This window comes from Protopterus annectens, chromosome 16.part0 (assembly GCF_019279795.1).
Source record: "Protopterus annectens isolate FY-2018-M chromosome 16.part0, PAN1.0, whole genome shotgun sequence".
Classification (NCBI taxonomy): domain Eukaryota; kingdom Metazoa; phylum Chordata; order Ceratodontiformes; family Protopteridae; genus Protopterus; species Protopterus annectens.
In genome coordinates, this window is record NC_056750.1 from 491,876,965 (window position 1) to 491,901,111 (window position 24,147).

Sequence of the window (24,147 nt, forward strand, 5' to 3'; positions counted from 1 at the left end):
TGCATGTAGCTAAGTAAACAACCATAGTTGTTTTACATGTTGCTGCACATTTTATTTCATATTTTAACTTACTTAATGAGTGTTCAAAATATTTTTTATCACAAATATCAGCATAGCAGCTACAATTGTAACAGGGTAATGTTCTGCTGTTATATGCCATAGATGTGGTTAAATTCACCTTAAAATCTTTAAAACACAACTTTCTCTTTAAATTGCTCATATTTCTATAAGCAAAGTAAGAGTCAAACCTCCTCAGGCACAGAACTCGTTAAAGAAAAGTATACGTCACATTTTGGGGTGAGAAGTGCTAATTAGTGATATATGCAGATGATATGCTGCTCCTGCAATTCAGGCCACTCTGTTCTAGTACCTGGTTTGCGGGTCACTTTCACTCAGTTATGCACCTGGTCCACAATTAAACTATTGATTAACACCAAGAAAACCAGTGTCATGGTTTTTGCTTCAGTCAAGAAATTCCCACTGTACTTTAACATCTGTTGAGAGAATAGAATGGAAACCTAATACCTAATGTCACTGAACAGAGGTACTAGGTCTAATACTTGACCCTACCCTTTCCTTTATCACACATACAGATTTTGTAACTAATAAAGTCCTTGCACAGTTATTAAAATGATGTTGCAAGATCAGTCACTTCTTTCACCCACAGCTCGCATGGCCATTCCTAAGCATATTTGAATACTGTAATTTGAATTTGGCTTTCCTTTTCTTGTTATGCATTCAGCCGGCAACACTCTGAGAACGCAAACTGCTGAGAATAAAATCTGCAGATTCATTCTGTTAGCCCCCAGATGCACCACTGCAATTTACTAAAAAATTTCGAATGGCTTTCAGTGCATCATAGGGACACTTTTCTTCAGCGTACTCTAATTTATAAGGTGTTGAAACACTGTCACTCTCACTTCCCCCCTTTAGTTGTGAAACCTTTACAACGTGACCCTTATGTACTCAGAAGTACACGGGACAAAAATTTCTCTGTAGCACACACTCCATTTAAAACTGCTGTAGATGAGGGAGCCTTCTCTAACCTGGAACCAGCTGCCTACAGACATCAGAAATGTGGAAACCATTTAAAAGTTTCAAAGATGCACTTAAAGATCATCTCTTTACTGAATCTACCTGCAACTGCTGCCATGACAATGGTTAGGTTACTCACCATCCCATATTCTAATAGAATATATTTAAGAAACTTTTTTTCACAGGCTCTTAATGTGTCATTTTGTACACAAATATTTCACATGCGTATAGAAGATTGTATTATATGGATGAGTGTACTGTATCTTTATGCATGCCTAAGCTTGTGTTTTGTATGCATTTTTTTTCAGTGCATTCTTACTGGATCTTTTAATCTTACCCTGTCTGGATTAAATTTTACCATTATGTTCTGAAGTTTGCTATGTACTCATTTTGTATATAATACTGTTGACACCGAGAAATAGTCTTGACTGAAAGCCAGCTGACTTGATTTTAATTAGCAACGTTTGACATATATTTTGAAACTTGGATTAAGGAGGGAGAGGAGTGAAAAGTCCTGACCTACTTTCTCTCTTTTTAATGGAGGAGAGAGAGAGAGAGAGGGTCATATGCTTCAGGTGTTTCCTAATGTTAGACTGTCCAGTGGTTGACTGGGGAACCATTATGGCATAACTGTAGAGATGGACGAGGCTTATAATGCTGTCACTCAGAGATTACTATGTCCCTCATGGGAGCCCATTACATGCCCACGCCTGATGTGTAGTATGCATCCATGGGGAGTGTAGGGACTTAGCTTAATGAACTGTTCTCTGTGAATAGCAGTGAAGGCTGTCATGCCATCATTCTTCCCATATCCTCAGGCGTTGCCAGGAGCAGGGGGATGGCAGTTCCAACCTGGTAGAATTTAACTCTGGATAAAGTCGCATGCATCTGTGACATTGGTGAGAATAGGGGCTCAGAGGGAATTAATCCTGTAGAAAAATGTCAAGCCTCAAGTACATACTAGCTATCATGAGTGGAAATTATGACTGGGAACCACGCTTCAGCTGCCGCAAGATAAAAACTTTCCTGAGGGTATCTTTTTACCTACTTACTTGTTCCATAGCACACTGGATGAACATTGCCTCTTTGATCCTGTCCATTCAAGAGAGGTGAATGGTAGTGATCATATGATGGTTTGAGGAATGGGGCCCTTAGGCACTGAACAGTGGTCAAAGCAGTGTAAAGTGTACAGAAAGCAAGACTGGGAGTAATACTTAACTGTGCTTCTCTACTTGTTGATTATTTCTGTTTTGTGATGTTTTCATGTTCAACATTTAGATCACTGTTGCAACAGCCTAAACTATTTGGTTTATATCTTTACCTAGGATATGACCACTGACTAGCTTTCAAAGCTTTAAGACACCTTCTTTGTGCCTAAAGTGCAAGTGGCTTGAGCAGAGCCATCTAAAAAAGCATTTTGGGTGCCAAAAGTTTCAGAGCTTTCTTGCTACCAAAGTCTTCTGTCTCTGTAGGCTTTGCAGACCTGATGGTTAGCTGTTGATCCTTTTCAGGCTGGGCAAATAAGTACTCTTCTTGGGAAAACCTTCCACTATTCCTTTTTTCTGAGGAAAAACTGTGTTTTCCTGTGAATATTTTTATTTTGTGCTAGGAAATTGTTTTTTTTTGTTGGATTGTCATGTTTGCTGAAGGGAATTCTACTACAGTTATACTTTTGTGAAAAAAAAACACAAATCTATTTGTTACTGTTATTTTCCACACCTTTGTGTAGACTGTGTATGTTGGGGGGGGGGGGCAGGATATTGTACTTTTGGGGCTGTCATGGAAAATTTTACCACAGTACCTTCATTTTCCTGTCAGAAAGTTTACTGACTCCTGCAGGCAGTGCTACTTTGTTTGTGAGTCTTCCTGCCCAGCTGGAATATGGAGCAATTGTCTTTCTCCGTGGTTCATTCTTGTCCCATCTACAAGAAGAGTGTTACTAGGGAATTTTTGGATGTCTGGTTGGCTCTATTACTGCCTTGGCCAGTTATGAGTTGAGACTGTTGTGGCCAAAACTGGTTCTTTCATCTTTTGTCTTCATGATTTGGTGTGGTGAATGAGATGAATTAAAGGATTTTTTGATTCATTTAAACCGAACAACAGATTTTTTTGCGGTTTGAAGTGAATGCTTCACCCACTGAGATCAATTTTTTGGATGTTAAGATTCACTTTGATGGTACTAAAATAGATACAAGTATATACAGAAAGGATGTGCGCACTAATAAATATCTACACAGAACACAGAAAAAGTATGCATGTGGCTGACACATTTAAAGGCACCATGAAAAGTCAGTATATATGAGCTAGTAGACTCCATACCAGACAGGACATATGTGAAAAGCTGATGACTGAGATGATAGAGGAATTCCTAGCAAGAGGGTATAATTCCCAACAGTTAGAAGTTGCTAGGAATGAAGTGATGAGATTAAGACAAGATGAGGCACGACCTTATTTTTCTAATCAAGGAAGTATGGGCGTGAATACACATATAGGTAACAATACACAACCCCTACGATATCTTGTGACTTACAGTAGGGGCAGTCAGGCAGTAGAACGAATTATTAGGATTAACTGGAGCATCTTAAAAACTTTACCAGGAGCAAATCAGTGGCTATGTGAGAATCCACTCTTTACATATAGGAATTACAGCAACCTTAAACAACGCTTATGCTATAAAGATTTTTTTATGAATAAGAAAAGACATGTTAGTTTCAATGAGAAAAGCACTGTCCCATGCCATAATTGTTCTTGTAATGATATATGTACATCAAATGAGTTCCTACATCCCGTTAGCCAAAAGAGGTGTATTTTTAAATGTAGTGCAACATGCAATACCCCCCCCCCCCCCAATTATTTAGCGGACTGCAGATCTTGCTCAGCTTTCTACATTGGAAAATCCACTAGAAAGCTAAGGACAGAATCATGGAGCATAAGCTGATATTCGCAGAGTGGTAATGACAAATGCTTTGGCCAAGCATATACACGGTAATGATGAAACACATGCATGAAGTTGTATATTCTAATGTGAGGCGTGGGGATATTAACAATAGATTGGAAATTAGAGTATGAATTCATTATATGTATGCAGGCAGATATATATCCTGGTTTAAATTAACAGGTTACTATTTAGCCTATTTTGCGGCATAAGCAACAAAATGTGAAGTTTTAAAAGTTAAGTATGAGAATGATTTTTGTGTATTTGAGTATTAACTCAAGTTTTTAATGAATGATTTATTTTCTGTTTTTTTGATAGGGTGGGTTGTGTCATGTGATTAAATTAATTATATTTAAAACCTGTGTTTTTTAAATTTGGTTGCAACACTAATGAAAGATTTTATCCAAAAGCACTTTGACTTGTGATTTATTTTTATTAAAATGGTTCTCAGTGTTGTGAAGCATTGGTTGTTTTTTCATGGCTTTGTTTGATACACTCCAGTCTGAAGACATTGCAGTTGACTGCTTTGGATGTTAGAGGTTTGATAACTGTTAGGCACCTTTTTTCTGAGGACCTGAAGCAGACATTAAAGGAGGTGGAAAAATGTTACTAAAAATAATATTTGTACAAGTGAAAAAGATTTTCTAGTTGGTGCCACTCTAAGAAGTAGGACTCTTTAAAAAGCTGATTGCCTCTGGTTATAGATTTGTGTGAGTTATTATCCTCTGGCCATCTTACCCATCTGTCAAGACTAATCTTTTGGTCAATTATTTTTGGCTGCCCTTAGACCCCCCCCTCCAGTCATCAAGCAGTTTTTGAAATAAGTTTTACAGATATGTCCACTTAGGAAACAGTTGGTTTCTCCTTGAGATCTTAACTTTGTGCTTGTAAATTAAACACTTTTTCCATTTGAACCAGCTCAACAGACTGAACTGAAATTCTTAAGAAAAATTCTGCTAGTCATTGCTCTGACCTTTACAAGAAAATTATCAGTTACAGGCTCTTTAAGTTGAGTCAACCCTGCTTCATTACCCATAAGGGTAGGGTTTAAGAACTATTTTTTATGCCTAAAGTGATTTCAGAGTTCACCTTGAGCCTGTATTCCACTTCTCACTAGTCATCTTGGGATTAGTGCTTCTGTTTTTTCATGATGAGAGTAGGAGCATAGGGACTTTATTTCCTTGGGAAAGCCTGATAACTGCTTCATGGGATTCAATTTGAGATTTGTTGCTACTGTTATGCTCTTGGTTGAGAGAAGGAGCAGAGGGGCCATTGATTCCTGACTGATTTTGTGTGTGTGTGTGTGTGTGTGTGTGTGTGTGTGTGTGTGTGTGTGTGTGTGTGTGTGTGTGTGTGTGTGTGTGTGTGTGAGTGACTTTCATGATTCGCACATTGTTATTAAGAACATCTACCAGGAAAAAAAGCTGCAACAGGCTACTGGTGAATCCCCCTGTATTCTTTCCAGGACTGGAAAATGAAAGAGAGAAAATATTATGTACTCCAGATGTCCACAAGCAGTTCAGATACTACATGGTCAGAACTAACTCCTTCAGGGAAGCTAATCAACTGTGTCCTGCTTTTTGCTTTCATGGGAGACAACCATTATCAAATTAGATAATTTCCAAATGCTTCTCACACTATTTATTTTTGTTCTGCTCATTATATTTCCAGGCAAGATCAGGGTTCATTCTACCAGGGCTTTAGGTTTTTCTGCAACTTTCTAGAAAGGGATGGACTTCAGATGTATTCTAGGAACAGTAATTTGTTCCTCTGTGCATAATTGTGAAACATGGCTCAAGCCATATATCAAGGATTCTGAAATTCTACCTCCAAATTACTCATGTCTTAGGAATGACAGACTCCACAAAAAAGGTGGAGGTGTCGCCTTAATATTCTCAAGCATCTACACAGTTATTACATACTCTAAACCAATTCTCTCTTTCTCACCTGCTGAGCTACTAGTTACTTTTCTCAAACTTAACCACAAAAGACTTTGCATCATAGTAATATACATTCCCCCAGGAAACAATAGTCCTATTCTAGAAGAAATTCTAGCCTGGACAAGCCTCAACATACAAAATGAAACTATAATTTTAGGCGATGTTAATATCAACTGGTTAGACACCTCCAATAATAATAATCCCTCCAGAAATATTAACCTACACATATATTCTCAAATAATTTCTGATATCACCAGACCAAACAACACAAAGGCTCAGCCTTAGATTGGGTCCCAGTTTCAGACCCTGATAAAATCTCTTCCTCAGCCATTCTCCCTGATAGTATCAGTGATCACTCTCCAGCATTCATTATAAGTAAGCCCACCTCTACAACCAACCCTCACCAATATAGATGCAACAGAGATCTGTCTAATTTCTCCCAAAACGCCCTCAATGACATCCTGCAGAATACAAATTGGATCCCACTTAACATCCTTCCACTCAAAAATGCTGTTAAATTCTTTAATTCCACATTCCTCTCAACCCTAAACTCTCCTGCCCCCCTAAGACTAAAGAGAGTCAAATCAAAACATACCTGCTGGCTGACAAAGGCCACAAAGCAAGATGTCTTTTAGGGACAAAGCATGGAAAACCTGGCAAAAAAAACAAAACTCCTTCCAACCTAATGCAATACGTACAGCTTTGTATTCAGGCTATACGTTTAGTGGTCAAAAACAAAAAGAGTACATACAATCTATTCAAAATCAGCACAAACAAAATCCAAAAAAAGTTCTGGGGAGGAATTAATTCCTTACTCCACCCAGGTTCTAACAACACCCCATGCCCAAACCCAGATAAAACCCCCCTCTGAATTAGCATCACTGTTCAATACATACTTTATTGACATCATCAGCAGTCTAACTACTACCTTCCTACGCATTAACCCTGACACATTGGGCCCACCATCAGCCCATAATACCTCAAATTCTATACCCATCTTCTCATTATCACCCATTACCACATCCACCATCCAAAAACTACTTTATAAACTAAAACCTTGTACACATGCTCCTGATAAATCTACCTGCAGAATACCTCCATCTAGCAGCCCCTTCCATAGCTTACCCTATCAGCATACTCCTTAACAGGTCCATTCAAAAATCCTACATACCAGATATCTGGAAAAATTAATTTGTCATCCTTCTATATAAAGGCGGCAACAACTCTGACATCTCAAACTTTCATTCTATTGCCATTCTTTCCCCTATCTTTAAACACAGCCCATAAATAATCTAGTTAAATACCAACTGCTGTCTCCCACTCAGCATGGCTTCAGGCCAGGACATAGCACCAACACTGCCCTCATCTCCTTCTTAGACAGTAAGTACAGTCCGTGACTCTGGCTCCTTAGTTTCAGCTCTCTTTCTCAATCTGTCAAAGGCATTTGACACCATTCTCACTCTCTACTACTACACAAACTCTCCAACCTCAATCTTTCTCCTCTCACCCTACAATGGTTTACAAACTACCTCAAAAACCGGCATCAATCCTCTGAATGGCAAAACTCTTCCCCATTCATCACTGCCAATACAGGTGTTCCCCAAGGATCAATTCTTGGTCCCCTCCTATTATTTATCAAAAACTTTTATCAAACCCTTACTCATAGCTCTGTCATCCAATACGCTGATGATTCAACTATCATCTCCTCCTCAAAATCTCTCACCAAATTACAGCAACTTACCCAAGAAGCATTCACATCTACCAAGTAGTGGATGTCCCAGAATCACCTCACACTTAACCCCAAGAAAACTTTTATTTGCTCCCACAAAAACCACACCCATTGATAAATCTCTTTTTACAATGACTTCATGTAATAATACCATCCTATAAGTCGTTCCTAGTACCAAACTGCTAGGTGTCATCATTGATGACAGACTAACCTTCGACCTTCATATCCAAAGCATTATTAAAAAAAACATCAAAAGCTAGGTGCCCTGTATCGACATAACTATTTCCTCAGTCTCACTGCCAAAAAGACCCTAGCCTCATCCTTCCTACTTCCTACTATGCTTTATGGTGCTCCCATCCTTACCAACCTACAATCTACCCAAAAAAGTAAGCTTGATTCCTGTTACAATAGAATTGCCAAATTTGCTACAAACTCCAAATACTCTACCCACCACTGCTCCTCATTGCATAAACTAAACTGGCTGGAATCCCACCGTCATCTTACTTACCTTCAACTAACCACAGCCCACAAAATAATCTACCAACCTGAACATTGCCCTTCCCTTTCATCCATACTGACCAAGTACCAGCCCAATCGCCACCTCAGGTCAGAAAATAAAATGTTGCTGTCTATAGAGAAACCCAAACTGTCAGCTGGCCAAATGCTGTACTCCCATGCTGTCTCAAGCTATGGAATAATCTTCCCCCTCCTCTCAGATCAACCTGCAAGTCTGCTTCTTTTAAAAAAACCCTAAAATTACATTTAGTGTCTAACTGGTGATGCTTCTGTACCCCACTAAAAAATCCCAACACCTAACTTCCCACTATGGAACCTCCCTGTTTCTATTCTCTCTCTCCCACTCTTTTTTTCTCTGTACCTTCTCACCCATCCTCTCTCCAGCTTTTCATCCAGATACAGTCTGCTCATCGGCTTCACCCTGTAGTCTACACTTCTCTACTTTGAATCCTATTCACTCACATGTAGATACTATTGTCTTTCTCTACTCACATATACTGCTAAGTGACTTTCTTCTTCTACTCTGGCTTTCATACTTCTGTTTCCGTTTATGCTGTTACTTAAGAAATTGTCTTTTCTAGGCATTATTGGAATGTCATCTCTGCCAGTTGTCTTATCCTTTTCTACTTTGTGTACAATTTTATATGTCAACAATTGTTCTAATTGTATATAGTACTACATCTGTTTTATTCATGCATCTACAATGCTTTATTTTGTTAATTGTATGTAATAATGTGGAGCTTTTCTCCCCGGGCCTCCACTGAAAATGGGCTCCTCCTGGCCCAGTGAACTTTCCTGGTCAACAAATGCAATAAATAAATAAATTTTACAAACCATTACAGACTGGATTTCTTTCTCTAGGACCAGAAAGGGTTTTGCTAGGACCATTGTCCAGGAGGGGCTGCTGGATTTTTGAATTCCTTTTTCCTCTATAGTTATTCCTCAGCTATGTTAATCTACCCAAATAACTTGGGCTACTGTAGCAGTGATCAAAATGTTGAACATAGTGCAGTTGTGTAACTAAATTTACCACAACAGTAAATGTTCCAGTAGATCACTGATGCAATGGCCATCTCTTTCCTCGACAACCCCCCCCCCCCCAGCTTGGTCTTTTAGATGTATTGCCATTGTGTGGATCTATATACTCTTGTGTATATAGTTACATTGTTTTTTTATTTGTTCCTTTCTTACCATTTTCTTTTCAGGTCTATAGCCTTCCTTCTTGAGGCAAGAAAGCTCTGGTGTTTTTGGTCCCAAACTGCCCTTTTGTATAGCTTTGCTCGAGTGACAGGCAGTTTGGGCCCATGGAAGATGCTCTAAAGCTTTGGAAGCTGTCTGGCGATCATTTTGTAGGCAAAGATATAACCCAAACAGCTTAGGCTACTGCTAACAGTCATCTATTAGAACATGGAAAGTCCAAAAAGGAAAACACAAACTGAATACAAAAACGAAAAGGCAGAGAAACAAAACCACAGATACTGTTTATTGTAAGCGCTTTAGTACATAAAATCCATGCACGTCTTCAGACAACATAACCCAGTATGTCAAGACTTGTATAAGAAACAAAAAACCAATTAATCGTACAATTATATTAAATTAATTACAACTAAACACACCCTTACAATTAAAGAAACATTCTTACCTAAAAACTTCATACTTAAAATTGTTCTACACAATAAACAAATGTTTAAAAGTAAATAACCTGATTTAAAAATTATATTTATGTATATAAATACATATTATAAATGTATTTTTGGTATAAGTGAATAAATACAACTGTGCGCTCCAACATTAATATTACTACATACACTAAGCTAGCCTATTTTTTACCTTTCTAGAGCCTTCAATTTCAGCAAACATTTAATGGAACAAGCATCATTTAAATCAGGGTAAATGTATGCATTTGTTTGTAACTGCCATAAAAGTTCCCGCTCCTCCAGTTTTAGCTGCCAAGGTCCCCCTCTCGGATTTTTTGGAATACTTTCCACAACGGTGAATTGGAAACTGTGTGTCCCAAATTTACCTATGTGTCTTGCTAAAGCATTGGTACTAATACCCCTGCTTATGCTGTAAATATGTTTATAAATACGCTGTTTAAAGCAACGTTCAGTTTTACCAAGGTAAAAAACTGAACAAACCTTACATGTAGCCAGGTAAACTATTCCCTGGCTATCGCAGGTGTATTTATCCTTAATAAAATATTTGACCCCTCTGATCCTGCAGGTTGATCCAGTTTGTATAAATTGCAATATTTACATCTCCCACATTTAAACATACCTCGTATTTGTTGGTATTTAATACTTGGGGTTTCAAATAACATTTTAAGGTTACGACCTCCCCTAAATGTAACAATGGGTCTTGTACCAAATAAATTACTAATAGATCGGTCCTGTGTGATGAGATTCCAATTGTTACTCAAAATATTCCTAAGTTCATTAGCGATGTCTGAAAATTGGGTCAAAAAACTAGTGGTATACCTAACCTGAGATACTTGTTGTAAACTCTGGCAACCTGATGAAACATTCACCAACCCATTGGACTCCTCTGCTAACACATAGCCTCTAGTTAAAATGGATCTAAAAGGCCCCAATTGCCTCTTTCCTTAAACCTCATTGATCAAATTATTAATGAGGGAAATCGGGTACCCACGGTTGATGAACATTGTTTTTAGGAGATAACACTCATTTATAAAATCGACATCCCTTGAAGTAATTCTAGAGGCTCTAACTAATTGGCCTTTAACCACACCTCTCTTTTGATGGTAGGGATGACTACTTGAAAAATGTAAAAATGAATTACTATAAAATGGCTTTCTATAAATGGTTGTCACAAACCTGTTGTACATCAAATCTTTGCCAAGATCAATGTCTAAAAAATTTAATTCTGGAACCACTAAATTGGAAAGTAAATTCAGGAAAGTTAGTAAAAGATGACATTGTCTGAACTAAGCTTTGGGCGTCTTTGGCATTTCCTTTAAGGATGAAAAACATGCCATCCTGATATCTGGTATACCATGCAACCTTCTCCTTAAAGGTAGAGTTAGAAAACAAATAAGTTTTCTCCCAAAATGCCATAACCATGTTAGCGAAGCTACCGCCACACGGAGAGCCCATAGCCACACCCGATTTTTGAAGAAAGAACTCGCCTCTAAACATAAAAAGTTGTTACTTAAAATAATGTCTAGGAGTGAAGTAATCAAATCCACATCACTTCCTGGAAAGTGTTTAGAAAGGAGAAATTCCCTCACCCAATCAATGCCAGTGTCTTGAGGAATCACAGTGTATAGATCTTTAATATCTATGGTTAAAAAAACGTAAGATGGATCAAAGGGCAAACTGTTAAGATTATCCAAAAAATGCCAAGAATCATGGCAAATCTGAGCCTCTGATTTGCAAAGCTGACTTCAACCTAAGGTCCACGCACTTGGCACAGGCATAGGTTCTAGATTTACGTCCATCAATGATGGGCCTCAAAGGGGATCTGTCATATTTTTATGGAGTTTAGAGATGCCAAAAATAACTGGTGTTAATGGTGCTTGCATGCTTAAATAATAAGTGTCAATAGAAATGGAGGCATCAATAAAAAGATCCGTCAGAAACATTCTAATACGCTGGTATGCCTGATTAAATTAATTTAAAGACACTTTAGTATAATTATTTGTAGACAGCATGCCATACATCCTGTTGTTATACTCGGATTCGTCCATAAAAATGACCCCCCTCCCCCACCCTTATCTGGTTGCATCACACGTACATTGTGAGCTTTAACATAGGTAATAAATTCCCTTTCAGCTGTGGAAATATTACTATGTTGAAAAAAAACTATTCACACAGTTATTATCCATTAAAGCTCTAAAATGCATTTCCTAAATCTTTTCAAAAAGGGCTAAAGTAGTTTGTAACTGAGGGGTAAAAACACTAGAAACACGTTCACTAGATGTAGTACTACTGTGATTACCAAACATTACATTTAAATTCATCTTTCAAACAAAAACTTTCAAGTCGCAAATTGTCCTGGCTAGATGACGTTTAAAATTGGGCACAAAATTAAACCCCTTAGCCAGAAACTCCACCATGTCTTGTGGAACTTTGATTAAACTAAAGTTATAGGCATTAAAATCACCTTGAGCACTTTTGTAAACAGTCAAGGTATCATGCTGGTCCACAGAAACTACCTCCTGCAGCGGTTGTTCTTCCTGCGTTGCTGTCTGGGACCACGGTTGGAAAAACCCATACTGGACGCCACCCTGTTGCCGCCCTGTTGAAAATCCCGGTTAGAGGTGTTCTGTGGGTTCGAATTATTGACTTGTCGACCATAATAATGTTGTTGGTTGTTGTTTCTTATTCTTTCACTGCGCTGAACACCAGTACTACTTGGAATATTGTTTGCTCGGGTAGTGTTTGTGATGTCATCAGAAACTGACGTCCTCACGTTGTCCGTCTCCGAGGCAACTGAATAATCATTTAAAACATTATTAGGAATGGGCGGAGGATCAGGGTAAGCCCTGTTTTGATCGTATTCTAACTTGTCCCTGTTTAATTTTCGAATTTTTGTGTCCATGATTTTACTTAAAAGTGAATCAATACTAGAAAAGATCCTTTGGTAGTCGTACTCATATCTGACAAAGTCAGGATCCGATATAATGTCATTCTCTAGTTTTTCAAGTTGCTGTTTCAGATCAGACATTTGCTTGTCATAATTAATGATACGTGTTTCTAAAAACTCAAGACCTTGCTTATTGAATAACTGGACTAATTGAAAATGGAACTCAGAATTTTTTACAAGACCGGAAAGATACCTCCATTGTCTCAAACCTTTTGGAACCAACTTGAGTTTGATACATTCCCTGAAATACAAGATCTCAGTTTGCAACTTCTTGTACTTCAGTAATTTGTGGTCAAATTCCTTCAGGCAAAAAACAATGTTATTAATTACTTCACGTTCCCCAAAATTATGACCAAGGCTAGCAGAACCAAAGACAAAGGGCGCTTTAATGAAATCATTTAAGGTAGGCATCGCAAGTCTATTCCCAAGACCATTGCCCAATTGCCCAGTGTTATTAACATTATTGCTGTTACTATTACCATTCTCATGGATAGAAAGACCAGTTAACACGGGCCGTCCGTCATCAACTCTTGAAGTTAAAGCAGGTGTTGCGCCAGAAGTATTGTGTAGAACATTGGAATTAACAATAGTACCAGGTCCAGATCCAGTGGAATTAGAAGGCCCCTGTTCAGAAATTCTCCTTGACAGGTCGTCCACTTTGTTGGTTAACTGCTGGACCAAGGCTGTAAGGGCACCTACGGCATTCGCCTCCGAAGATGGGCTGGTAGACCCACTGCCAAGACCGTTATTTAAACTTTGTGAAAACAGACTGGGACTGTGGAATGCTGCTCTCTGCCATAAAACCAGGAAAGTCCAAAAAGGAAAACACAAACTGAATACAAAAACGAAAAGGCAGAGAAACAAATCCACAGATATTATTTATTGTAAGCGCTTTCGTACATAAAATCCATGCACTTCTTCAGACAACATAACCCAGTATGTCAAGACTTATATAAGAAACAAAAAAAACAATTAATCGTACAATTACATTAAATTAATTAATTACAACTAAACACACCCTTACAATTAAAGAAACATTCCTACCTAAAAACTTCATACTTAAAATTGTTCTACACAATAAACAAATGTTTAAAAGTAAATAACCCGATTTAAAAATTATATTTATGTATATAAATACATATTATAAATGTATTTTTGGTATAGTTATAATTAATTGATTTAATGTAATTGTACGATTAATTGTTTTCTTGTTTCTTATATAAGTCTTGACATACTGGGTTATGTTTGAAGAAGTGCATGGATTTTATGTACGAAAGCGCTTACAATAAATAGTATCTGTGGATTTGTTTCTCTGCCTTTTGGTTTTTGTATTCATCTATTAGAACATCTACTGTTATGGTTAGTTAATGTTTGGTTACATTATCTTGCACGTACAAAACAAATTAATGTAAATTCTTTCAAAGTTTGTTTTGTTAACTGGGGTGCTTGACTGGGCTTTTAGTGGAGGCCCATGAAGACTATCTTGCCTAAGAAACAGTATAAAATAAATTACCACATTTGTACAGAAATTGTTTAGTTTGAGTAGAATTCAGCACAACAGATTGCCAGCTCTTGATGGAAGGGTAAGGATACCATTCAATTCCGTGAGGAAAACATAGGTCAACTAAGCAGTAATGCATGCAGAGGATAACTGTAAGTTAAGTATGCTGTACAGTATACATAAATGTTTGACTTTTTTTTTTCTTTGTAGGTATGGCATTTCTACCTAAAGAATAGAGCCAGATGATTACCTGTAAATGGTGCTGCTTTATTAACTGATCATGTGATCCAGAGTGTTTGCCTGAATGTTGCCTTTTGCAAACAGAGGATTCTGCCCACAGTAAGTTCATTTTCTTTACAAATGCATACTAGTCATTACAAAACGTTTAAGATGAATGGCACAAGTTAAGTCCTTTGACTTGAAGTATTTTTGTCACAGAAGTAAAAAATGCAAGGGTGTAAGTGCCTTAAAGCAATTAATTGAACAGTAAAACTCTGCAAACTGGTGGATTTTGTAAAAATAAACCCTATTTACTTTATTCACTGTTTTTTTTTATTTTTTAATTTTTTAACTTTTCTTGTTTTTTGAATGCTTGATGTGTATGCTGTTTAAATTTTGGTACCCTGGTAATAGTCTCATACTTTGGTTCCTTTGTAATCACCTTGTACATTGATTATGCGATCAATCCTTTACCACCACATATGCTTACATGCACTAGGTAGTGGAACAGTGGTACTGTTGGGTTCAACACTGCATGTAGGGAATTTGTTTTTTCTCACTTGATGTACTGCCTGACTTGTGTGTGTTCTGCATCATGTTTCAGGCATGCATGGTCTCACGTATTCTTGTAGGCAGTTCACCTAATAGGAGTATAATTTGTTTTCTAGTCACTGTAGTGGTATGAACAAGCAGCAGTGGCTGCTGTAGCTCGCATCACCGCCACCTGAAATTAGGAAATCAGGATTATAGCCTCTTTTTTCTACTGCTGCGGCCTGCTCTTCTGGTAGCTGCTTTATTAACTATACTCTGGCAAAAAATAAATAAATAAATAACTTTACCCAGGCTTCTAACCTGTCTGCCAGCAGGGCGATATATTTTTTTAAAACTGTTTTGGTTAGAAAGTTTTTTTTTCACATCTACATTAAAAGACAAGATACATGGAGAACTGTAGATGCTTGTAGAAATCTGAATACATTAAAGATGCGTACAGTACTTAAGTTTGCAAAAGTATTTTCTGCAATAATGGACAACCTTTAATGAAGAGGTTACAGATATCCTTGAACAGATGTCACTCTGGAGACCAATAAAATGATATATATTACTACTGTAAGGCAAGTGATTATGGCTCTGTTTTCTTGATGCTGTACTGCAAGTAACATTATGATCAGGTATTTGTAATGGTTTTACTTGAAGTAAATGATTTATGCAATGGAAGATGCTGTATGTGAAGTGGACGTTACCTCTGAATGTAAGGTGCATGTTATGTATGCATTTAACTTTTTTGGACATGTCGATCTACAGCAATGAGAATTGCAACATTCAGTCATCTTTATCCGATACTGTTGGAGAGTTGCAGTAATCTGTACTTGATGGGACAATCCTGATCTGTGGCAGAACTTGACTTATGGAATATGTAGGATGTAAAAATGTTGCTTGGTTTCTTATGGTGCCAGATTTATTCCCATGTAACTGTATTATTGAAGTCAGTTAAACTTTACTAGTTGTCTCCACTGCAGTGCATTAATCATTAACTGGTTAAATTAATCATCATTCAAGAACACTAGAACAGTTGTAAAGCAGTTTAGACTCTTAACTAGAATAAAACTTTGGCTACTTAGAGGAAAAAATATCAAACATATTTTGTGGAGTTATGGTTGATAACTGAAAAATGCAGACTTCTGTAGTGTGTGCTATAAATGGCGAAATTTTAAGTTTAGCTACTTAGGTTAGTATTGTTCAGAAGGTTTTCAGTGTAGTTAACAGCAGTGTTTGTGTCCTAATTGTTTAAGTTTAACAAAGGCACTGTCTTAATGATTTTTTGACATTTTCCCACAGTTTCTTGTCTGTAAGCTTGACAATATTGAAATAACAGAAAGTACCGAAAGAAGATCTATTTACTCTCTATTGTAGACTCGCAAGTGACTGCTTGTTTCTAAGACTGTGAATAATTATTTCTTAGCAGTTGATCAACACAGGGTCCCCAAAACAAAATAACTGCATAACCTTTAATCAGTATGAGTAACCAAATGTATGTTCCATTGTGATTGCAAGCAGGCAGCTAGATTGTCTTTGACAGAACTGAATGGGATCCTCTCTTATCCATACTATTCACCATGTTCACCCTTGTAGAAGCAGTAGCAATATAGAATACATTCTAATGTCACTTCCTTTCACATAGTACTACTGTTATTCATAATCTGTATGAAATTTATTGTTAGGTTGCACATTACCTTTAAGTGGACATCTTATTGGAAGTCTGTTTCCTTATTTATTTCCACCTGTTAGCACTGTTCTTCTATGCCTTTTAATGGAGTTTAACTCAACCCCTTAAAAAAAAAATATATTGGAACAAACTGCTACTTTTTATCAATCTAAATTAAATCCAGTTGTAATAATCTGTCTCTCTCTACTGATTCTAGATAAATAGAAAATTATGCTTCCAGCTGAGAATTCAGTAAAAGCAAAACCGAAGATGTGGTCATCTCTGCTGCCATTGGTAGTGGTATCTGTATACATTCTGCTTGGCTTAAACACATGTACCAATTACTTTAGGTTTTGCAGAGTCGTATTTAAAGGGAATGTATTCAGAGGATCGACAGCTTCAAACATCGAAGCTGAAAACGTTGACCACACAAGGTTAAAGCGCAAAAGTGAAACAACCAAATCCAGTATTTTTTAAGGGGCATCAAGCCCCCCTGCAATTCCCCACACCCCCTGTTTTTGTATATACCAAATCCAAGGTCTATTGTACAGCGAGGAAAGGGAAAATACAGTCTCTGCTGTACTCCAGTCTCATGCAACACACTACCAACCATTTAATACTATTAAAAAGCCGGTAGCAACATACCTTTGCTTTTTTGCGTTTTCAGCTTTGATGTTCGAAGCTGTCTTTGAATGTATTCCAGTAAAAGACATGGGACATCTTTCCACAAATGTTAATAAATTAACAGGCCTCTAAAAGCCAAATACAGAGAACCAGAACTTTTAGTGGAGTACTTCTGTTTGTTAACGCGGGTAAAGGTGCTATATTTCTTAAGTAGCATCTAAATACTCCAGATCACAACTTGAACTTACCAGTGTTTGCATAGTTGGTAGCAAATTTATGTTTAAAGTGGATCTTTTGTTCCAGTGATTCCTAACTTCACCAAAATTACTAAATGAGGTCCTTGCCAAAATGTTGCCAAAGCTTCCCTGGTGAAATGCATTCTTTTTCATGAGACACTTTGCTCTGCATTAGAGTCTGTGCCAGAATACCATGCAGTTTTCTCAATGAAAATTTGAAGAAATTTTGTGAATCCACTAGACCTAGTCCTGTTACTGGAAAGAATATATTGGATTTGATATAAACTACCTAAATTGAAAGGTGCACATCTCCATTTATACACTTTCCCTTTTCTAGAGATTACTGCACTGTATTGGGTACTTTCTAAGTAAAAATTTCTAAAATGGCAGGTAACACCATTAAATTTAGGTCATTTTGGATTTTTTTTATGATGTCATGTACACACTAGTCCTGTATAACCAATAAACAAGACCAACACTGCCCTAAAATATTTTTTTGAACTTAATGCTTCCTGAGCAATATGCATTCTGTCCATCTAAACAGTAATGAGGCAACAGAAATCCATCACCACAGATTACATTTTTACAAAAATAAGTCTTCTGTGTTCAAAAGTCAGCATGGCTGGATTGCAAAATTATCCCCTTTTTAGTTGATGGGTTAGGTTTATTATTATATTAGAAGCTAATGCACTGCATAAAGTTAAAGAAACAAAAATATTTTGAAGCATTCTCATCTTTCATAAATTTATTATTTCCCTACATACATGAAAATAAATACTTTTTCACTTCCCTAAAGAATATAGCTGATGCCTTTCTGGAATATTTTGACAAACCGCTTAGTGCATGTAGTCTGTCAGTACCAATCAGAAAATAAAACAGCAGCAAGCATATTCAGCTGCAGAGTTGTCTTTAAATTTGCAGAGGTTTCATTGATCATGGTAAACAAGTGGCTGAAGGAAATTTCAGCCAGAATCAGATGGCCTCTGCTTTGAATTTTGTGGAGCATTCAACATATTTGTAGCAGCACCAAAAAAACATATTGTAAGTGTTTTACTGTCACTGGGTAACTTCCCTGAACTCTGGAAAGCAGCCAAAGTAATTATTTGTTTTATTCTGTAGTATTTGATAAACTTGTTGTTGGGTCAGTCCATAGATCCTTTTCAGCCACAAATCTCTTCAGCTAAGCAGGGTCCCAAAATCTCATCTGAATCCTGTAGTGATATCTTAATGCTTTCTGTGCTGGACAAAATGTAGGCAATTGCTTAGTAACTGTTAATGGCTCATGTTGCAGCTTACAGTTTACTCACTGAGTGGCACCATAGATTCATAAAAGGGCACAGTACAGGTGTTTTTACTACTGTTCCTTACCAGTACCATCATGTAGATCAAGGACAAGGGTGATTTGCCTGTTATGGTGTCTGTAGGCTTGGCAGAAGCATTTCTTTCTGTTCGCTGTTACAGACTCTTGGCAGAACTAAAGTATTATGGGAGTCTGAGCTACCTTCAAAACAGAAACTTTTATAAAGCTATTAGATATTTTTTGCAGTGTATCTCTGCAAGATTATTGGTACAATAAGGATATTTTCATGCCCTCAGCTGTTCTCTTTTTCTGAATTCCTCCTTTATATGTATGTCACAGATTAGTAAACTGATGTATTGAGATACCATGGTCACATTACTGTCCAGCAAATTATCCTCTCTTGTGCAATCATAAAAATACAGAACTTTTAACCCAGTTAACTACAGCAACAGATTGCAACAAATGAGATTAGAGGACAACTTTAAATAGGACTGAATCCATGCTGTATGGGGTCACACAAAATATTCAGCTTGGTTAAGGGCAACTGATACCAGTAAAACTGAACAGGTTTATAAAATTCTGGGCTTCTAACTCCACTAGGCACTGACGTCAAAACACATTCACAAAACTGTAAATAAAACATATTCTCATTGTCACAGACTGGCCAGTTACTTGACAAATGAAGAAAATACAGTAATCCTAAACCTGAAGTACATTTTGATATTTGTATAAACATCATTGGTTGCCAATCTTGTAGAACTCCAAGCAACACAGAACAAAATTTGCAAGTTCGTCAAATGTGTGCCCAGGAGATAACATAAGTGCACCATACTAGTTGACACAAGTCCTAAGAACGCAACTCTTAACATGCTAACAATGATATTTAAATTACTAACTGTAGACCACTGTAGGGTTGTACATACTTATTTTACCCTATGTTTCTAGTGAAGGCTTTTAGTGTATGATTTGCTAGGAGAGACCTATCACCAAATCTACTATAACCCAGTGAAAAAAATATTTTGCAAAAATTGCAGGCTTCAGTACCTAATTGGTTCTTTATGCTGCAGATATTTTTAATTGTATAAATTATTAGACAGTTGTGTTTCCACTGTCCGCGGTGGTGGTGCTGCGGTAGTGTTGTCGCCTCACAGTAAGTCGCTGTCCAGTTCGATTCTCAGCTAGAGCGTCATCTGTGTGGAGACATGTGTGAATGGGCGTACCTTCGTTGAAGGTTGTGCGTCAGGGCTGGTAACTCGGCACGTAAAAATCCACTACCAATCATTAGTGGACCGGAGTTCCGCTGTGGCGACCCCTAACCGGGAAAAGCCGAAAGACACAAACAAACTAGACAGTTGTGTTTCCATTTATAGACACTTTGCGTTTTCCTTAAATGTAGTGCAGACTAATGTCCGTAATGCATCTTCAGTCTCTGTAAACAGCAGTATAACACACAGGCATTAATTACTGTGCTCCAATTCAACTTAATGCTGATTTTAAAAATAAAGATAAAAACAGATTCATGTGGAGTTAATGCTCCTAGCACAAAACACAATAAGATAATGCTAAAAGTGCAAACTAGGAGCAACGCAATGAAGGGCATACAATCCACACAGGTAGATCTCGTCTCCAGAAATAACAGTCACAACCAAAAAGTGTAGACAAAACGTAGAAAGGATTTAATTCAGGTGCACAAGAACAACGGTAAGCGCTTTCGCATCACTGCTTCATCAGACCAGTTAACAAATGATTCAACAGAGTTTAAATCCCATAGCTGGCGGGAAAACATTTGAAAAATTTTTACTATTCTTAAAGGTAAAGCCCTCCATATAAAAAACTCCCTATGAATAACTACAACAAAAGTGTGCATCATTTAAAAGTAATAGAATCAATATTAATGCATAAAATATCACTGAAAAACTACACATTTCAAATATAAATACATACAGATGCTTAAAATAAGCACTCTACCTGATTTTAATATATCTAACCATGTGCAACTTTAAATTCATTAAAAGAACTCTGATAAAAAAACTGTAATAAATATATATATACACATATGTCTCTTTAGATGTACAATACGACCAGCGAGTACGCTGTGAGCAATTAAATATACAAATGCATATATATATATATATATATATATGTGTATATATAATAATTCATTATTAAAAACATATAATCTACTCTATGTATTTGTCTAATATACGTATACCATAAGTGACATCACCATTCAACAAGAAAAACAAAACGTTGATATAATAATAAAATAAAAGAAAAAAGGGGTATGTACATATAAAAATATATAATGATGACGCATAAAAACACAATTTGAAAAACTTATTGTATCTTAAGTCTCCTCATCCTTAAGTAGGGTTTAATTGGTACCTTCCCATTTAAACCAGGTGGCATATCAGACCTGAGTTTAATAATCCAGTTGCTTTCCTTTGATTCCGTAAGATTGTACATATCTCCTTTCCTATGTGAATCATATAATCTCTCAACTATCCTGAATTTAAACATATGATCCAAATCAGTCTCAACAATGTGTTTGGCCAACGCATTGTGGATGGTACCTTTCTTAATGTGATAAATGTGTGCACGCATTCTATCCCTAAGGCACCTGTTCATTTTACCGACATAGAATGCGGAACACAAAGTACACGTGGCCAGATACACCACATTGGTGGACATGCAATCACCACCGGCTCATGCTTTAAACTGACCAAAACCATTAGGATGGATGAATGTGAGACTAGAGTCTATGTAGGAACAAAAGTTGCAGTGTCGGCAATGGAACGTACAGCTGGTAACTCCTAGATCAACATGCGACAAAACCCTAGGGTAACATAATAAATTCTTGAGGTTCATTTTATTCTTCTAGACAAACCTAGGTTTGTCACCTACCACGTCCCTAGTGGCTGGATCAACTGACAAAACATGCCACTGTTTACTGATAACATCTTTGATGCTTCCTACATCCCTAGTATAATAAACAGGGCAGGCAACACCTCTAAAACCATTGTCCTCTCCTTTATCACTGGTGACTGAGTCTATTAATCTATTGGAAAAATACGGTGCAGCCCTCTCCCTTCTCAAACTATCTATATCCAGTATACCTGTGGACAAGTCTCTCTCAGTATAGCCCCGCTCTCTCAACATCGATATGAGACTATCTAAGTCAACATTAAAGCATGCATCACTGGGATTATACCTTGAGGCTCGCATTGCCTGACCTTGCACTATGTTCTTATATATATAACCAGGATGCATGCTGTGTCGATGTAAAAAGGAGTTCCTATAACAGGGTTTTCTATACAACCCGGTATTAATGATGCCCCCATCTAATCTCTCTACAAAGACATCTAAAAATGATATCCTGGTCTCAGAAAATTCAACAGTAAACTTCAAAAAACTAGTAGCATCATTGATCTCCTTAACAAATACATCCAGTTCCTCGACAGAGCCCCTCCACAGAAAGAATAGGTCGTCTACAAAACGCCTATAGAAAGGGGCATGTCTAATGTAGAGACTATTGTTAAACATATGTTTAAACTCCCATTCGGCCATAACTAGGTTGGCGTAGCTATTGGCACAGGACGTGCCCATAGCTACGCCATCCTTTTGGAGGAACAGCTTGTCCTCAAAACAAAATACATTTGACTCTAGTATCACCTCCAAAAATGCCATAAGTAAATCAATCTCCACACCACTAAGATCAGATGCCCTCCTTAGGTAACTATCCACCATCTCAACACCTATAAGGTTTGGTATCATCGTGAATAGCGACTGCACGTCCATCGTAACAAACACATACTTAACATCTGCTGAATCCGGTCCCAAAAACTCATATAAATCTAGCAAAAATTGTTTAGTGTCACGTAGAACATATTGGTTGCTATCAACAATACATCTCAACTTGTGTTCAACATAAATAGAGAAGGGTTCTGTAGACCACCCTCTCCCAGCTACTATTGGCCTAAAGGGTGGATTAAGTGGATCCTTATGGATCTTTGGAAGGCCTTGAATGACTGGTATCAATGGATGTACTACTCGTAAAAATTCAAATAACTTCTCATCGATAACCTCACTTTTCAAAAGATCCAATAACATGTCATTTACCTTCTCACTAATATTCATAACTCGTTCCATGGAGATAGAAGTATAAAATCTCTGGTCACTTAACATAGCATACATGTCCCTGTTGTACCTATCAATGTCTAGTATAACCATGCCCCCACCCTTGTCCACCGGTCTCACAATAATATTGGGGTTCTGACGTAAGTCATTGAGAGCTGCTCTCTGATTATAATTTAAGTTGAAAAACTTCCTAGTGTTATTCCCGTGTCCATTATATCTCATGTTATATAAATCATCCTCCACCAGTTTGCTATATGCAGCCAGTAAGGGGGGAATGGGTGGCGTATACGTACTGGGTTTTCTAATGGAACCACTGTGACTAGGACCTTGAAATTCCAATTTCAAAGACAAATTCCGAATAAAGAGTTTAAAGTCTCTCAATGTTTCCTCTAAGTTACTGAAACTTGTAGGAATAAAGGAGAGCCCTTTGGAGAGCACATCCATCTCAGCAGATGTTAATTCAAGGGATGACAAGTTGAAAACTAATCCCTTTTCCTTGACTCCCACATTTTCCTGATATTCAATGTCTGAGGGCGGTCCGGAGAGAATTTCCTCTTCTGCCGCCCTCTGCTCATCGAACGATTCCTCCCTTCTCTCGAGAGAGACCTGATTGGAAAAGGGTGTTTCGAATCAAACACCTTGACTGCAGAATCACTACCTTCTAAAGGTGGGTTAACTATCTGTTCTGTCAAGCACATCGCAGGCCCTTTGACCACACTAACTTTCTTCCTTACTACATGGCCCTCTGTGCTAACCGGAACTTGATTAACACTAGACGTAGTAACGATAGGAGAACCTACATGTACTCCCACAATATCTTTATTTGCCTGGGTGCCTCTTAGTATATCTATTGTGCCTGGGGATTTAACTGGTGCCTCAACAATACAGCCCTTGTCATTCTTATTAACAACCAAATCGGTTGCAGGGTTAGTTAAAGCCTCATTGCTGCCAGCAGATGCAGAATCTAGTAAAGAAACAGACCCATCATTTACAACATTATTAACAACATTATATAAAGTCTCTCGATGTTGTGATGTACCATTTAAACCATTATTCACTCTGGGCCAAGTGAAAATATTGCCCAATTTAAAATCCATAGAGTCTCGTTGTAACTTTACCCTTTTCTGGTTATATAACCTCTTTTCATATTGGGTAACATTATCAAGT

General features: G+C 37.4%; 1 protein-coding gene across 1 annotated transcript in view; it reads left to right on the plus strand.

Annotated features, from left to right (window-relative positions):
• Positions 1–24,147, plus strand: part of MAPKAP1 (MAPK associated protein 1) — a gene marked incomplete in the record, with an annotated part of 2,444,893 nt that overhangs the window by 67,010 nt on the left and 2,353,736 nt on the right. The window contains 1 exon segment of the mRNA XM_044057947.1: positions 14,472–14,600.